At 52.5% G+C, this 2,500-nt stretch overlaps 9 non-coding genes and 3 pseudogenes across 9 annotated transcripts in view; all 12 read left to right on the top strand.

The window, feature by feature from the left end:
- The window catches only part of LOC131142453 (5S ribosomal RNA), a 119-nt gene extending 12 nt beyond the window's left edge, over window positions 1-107 (top strand). Inside the window, exon 1 of the ribosomal RNA XR_009132633.1 lies at window positions 1-107. This exon is cut by the window's left edge and continues 12 nt beyond it. This is a non-coding gene — a ribosomal RNA (5S ribosomal RNA).
- A 112-nt stretch (window positions 108-219) lies between these two features.
- On the top strand, window positions 220-328 carry LOC131100616 (5S ribosomal RNA; annotated as a pseudogene).
- Window positions 329-440: 112 nt separating this feature from the next.
- On the top strand, window positions 441-559 carry LOC131099627 (5S ribosomal RNA). The gene has a single exon (XR_009118451.1). It is a non-coding gene; the product is annotated as a 5S ribosomal RNA (ribosomal RNA).
- A 112-nt stretch (window positions 560-671) lies between these two features.
- Window positions 672-790, top strand: LOC131098105 (5S ribosomal RNA). The gene has a single exon (XR_009116986.1). It is a non-coding gene; the product is annotated as a 5S ribosomal RNA (ribosomal RNA).
- A 111-nt stretch (window positions 791-901) lies between these two features.
- Window positions 902-1,010, top strand: LOC131141073 (5S ribosomal RNA; annotated as a pseudogene).
- Window positions 1,011-1,122: 112 nt separating this feature from the next.
- On the top strand, window positions 1,123-1,241 carry LOC131097351 (5S ribosomal RNA). Its single transcript, XR_009116260.1, has one exon. It is a non-coding gene; the product is annotated as a 5S ribosomal RNA (ribosomal RNA).
- Window positions 1,242-1,353: 112 nt separating this feature from the next.
- On the top strand, window positions 1,354-1,472 carry LOC131099626 (5S ribosomal RNA). The gene has a single exon (XR_009118450.1). It is a non-coding gene; the product is annotated as a 5S ribosomal RNA (ribosomal RNA).
- A 112-nt stretch (window positions 1,473-1,584) lies between these two features.
- LOC131098104 (5S ribosomal RNA) lies at window positions 1,585-1,703 on the top strand. Its single transcript, XR_009116985.1, has one exon. It is a non-coding gene; the product is annotated as a 5S ribosomal RNA (ribosomal RNA).
- A 111-nt stretch (window positions 1,704-1,814) lies between these two features.
- On the top strand, window positions 1,815-1,923 carry LOC131141047 (5S ribosomal RNA; annotated as a pseudogene).
- Window positions 1,924-2,035: 112 nt separating this feature from the next.
- LOC131097340 (5S ribosomal RNA) lies at window positions 2,036-2,154 on the top strand. The gene has a single exon (XR_009116249.1). It is a non-coding gene; the product is annotated as a 5S ribosomal RNA (ribosomal RNA).
- Window positions 2,155-2,266: 112 nt separating this feature from the next.
- Window positions 2,267-2,385, top strand: LOC131099625 (5S ribosomal RNA). The gene has a single exon (XR_009118449.1). It is a non-coding gene; the product is annotated as a 5S ribosomal RNA (ribosomal RNA).
- Window positions 2,386-2,497: 112 nt separating this feature from the next.
- The window catches only part of LOC131098456 (5S ribosomal RNA), a 119-nt gene continuing 116 nt past the window's right edge, over window positions 2,498-2,500 (top strand). The window contains exon 1 of the ribosomal RNA XR_009117328.1: window positions 2,498-2,500. This exon is cut by the window's right edge and continues 116 nt beyond it. This is a non-coding gene — a ribosomal RNA (5S ribosomal RNA).

Genomic DNA, 2,500 nt, shown 5'->3' with positions numbered 1-2,500 from the left:
ACTACCCTGAAAACGCCCGATCTCGTCCGATCTCGGAAGCTAAGCAGGGGCGGGCCTGGTTAGTACTTGGATGGGAGACCGCCTGGGAATACCAGGTGTTGTAAGCTTTTCATGGTTTCTGCTCTTGCCTGACAGCAGAGGGCGCTGTTTGACATGTTTTGCTGGAGTCTAGTTTGGCCTGCGTCACCTTCAAATAGGATTTTTTCAGTTGACCTGGCAGCTTACGGCCATACTACCCTGAAAACGCCCGATCTCGGAAGCTAAGCAGGGGCGGGCCTGGTTAGTACTTGGATGGGAGACCGCCTGGGAATACCAGGTGCTGTAAGCTTTTTATGGTTTCTGCTCTTGCCTGACAGCAGAGGCCGCTGTTTGACATGTTTTGCTGGAGTCTAGTTTGGCCTGCGTCACCTTCAAATAGGATCTTTTCAGTTGACCTGGCAGCTTACGGCCATACTACCTTGAAAACGCCCGATCTCGTCCGATCTCAGAGGCTAAGCAGGGGCGGGCCTGGTTAGTACTTGAATGGGAGACCGCCTGGGAATACCAGGTGCTGTAAGCTTTTTATGGTTTCTGCTCTTGCCTAACAGCAGAGGGCGCTGTTTGACACTTTTTGCTGGAGTCTAGTTTGGCCTGCGTCGCCTTCAAATAGGATCTTTTCAGTTGCCCTGGCAGCTTACGGCCATACTACACTGAAAACGCCCGGTCTCGTCCGATCTCGGAAGCTAAGCAGGGGCGGGCCTGGTTAGTACTTGGATGGGAGACCGCCTGGGAATACCAGGTGCTGTAAGCTTTTTATGGTTTCTGCTCTAGCCTGACAGCAGAGGGCGCTGTTTGACACTTTTTGCTGGATCTAGTTTGGCCTGCGTCGCCTTCAAATAAGATCTTTTCAGTTGTCCTGGCAGCTTACGGCCATACTACCCTGGAAACGCCCGATCTCGGAAGCTAAGCAGGGGCGGGCCTGGTTAGTACTTGGATGGGAGACCGCCTGTGAGTACCAGGTGCTGTAAGCTTTTTATGGTTTCTGCTCTTGCCTGACAGCAGAGGGCGCTGTTTGACACTTTTTGCTGTAGTCTAGTTTGGCCTGCGTCACCTTCAAATAGGATCTTTTCAGTTGACCTGGCAGCTTACGGCCATACTACCCTGAAAACGCCCGATCTCGTCCGATCTCGGAAGCTAAGCAGGGGCGGGCCTGGTTAGTACTTGGATGGGAGACCGCCTGGGAATACCAGGTGCTGTAAGCTTTTTATGGTTTCTGCTCTTGCCTGACAGCAGAGGCCGCTGTTTGACATGTTTTGCTGGAGTCTAGTTTGGCCTGCGTCACCTTCAAATAGGATCTTTTCAGTTGACCTGGCAGCTTACGGCCATACTACCTTGAAAACGCCCGATCTCGTCCGATCTCAGAGGCTAAGCAGGGGCGGGCCTGGTTAGTACTTGAATGGGAGACCGCCTGGGAATACCAGGTGCTGTAAGCTTTTTATGGTTTCTGCTCTTGCCTAACAGCAGAGGGCGCTGTTTGACACTTTTTGCTGGAGTCTAGTTTGGCCTGCGTCGCCTTCAAATAGGATCTTTTCAGTTGCCCTGGCAGCTTACGGCCATACTACACTGAAAACGCCCGGTCTCGTCCGATCTCGGAAGCTAAGCAGGGGCGGGCCTGGTTAGTACTTGGATGGGAGACCGCCTGGGAATACCAGGTGCTGTAAGCTTTTTATGGTTTCTGCTCTAGCCTGACAGCAGAGGGCGCTGTTTGACACTTTTTGCTGGATCTAGTTTGGCCTGCGTCGCCTTCAAATAAGATCTTTTCAGTTGTCCTGGCAGCTTACGGCCATACTACCCTGAAAACGCCCGATCTCGGAAGCTAAGCAGGGGCGGGCCTGGTTAGTACTTGGATGGGAGACCGCCTGTGAGTACCAGGTGCTGTAAGCTTTTTATGGTTTCTGCTCTTGCCTGACAGCAGAGGGCGCTGTTTGACACTTTTTGCTGTAGTCTAGTTTGGCCTGCGTCACCTTCAAATAGGATCTTTTCAGTTGACCTGGCAGCTTACGGCCATACTACCCTGAAAACGCCCGATCTCGTCCGATCTCGGAAGCTAAGCAGGGGCGGGCCTGGTTAGTACTTGGATGGGAGACCGCCTGGGAATACCAGGTGCTGTAAGCTTTTTATGGTTTCTGCTCTTGCCTGACAGCAGAGGCCGCTGTTTGACATGTTTTGCTGGAGTCTAGTTTGGCCTCCGTCACCTTCAAATAGGATCTTTTCAGTTGACCTGGCAGCTTACGGCCATACTACCTTGAAAACGCCCGATCTCGTCCGATCTCAGAGGCTAAGCAGGGGCGGGCCTGGTTAGTACTTGAATGGGAGACCGCCTGGGAATACCAGGTGCTGTAAGCTTTTTATGGTTTCTGCTCTTGCCTAACAGCAGAGGGCGCTGTTTGACACTTTTTGCTGGAGTCTAGTTTGGCCTGCGTCGCCTTCAAATAGGATCTTTTCAGTTGCCCTGGCAGCT

The sequence above is a fragment of the Doryrhamphus excisus genome, chromosome 13 (genome assembly GCF_030265055.1).
Source record: "Doryrhamphus excisus isolate RoL2022-K1 chromosome 13, RoL_Dexc_1.0, whole genome shotgun sequence".
Taxonomy (NCBI): Eukaryota; Metazoa; Chordata; class Actinopteri; order Syngnathiformes; family Syngnathidae; genus Doryrhamphus; species Doryrhamphus excisus.
Note: the sequence above shows the minus strand (reverse complement) of the source record. Positions and strands in the feature narration are given on the sequence as shown.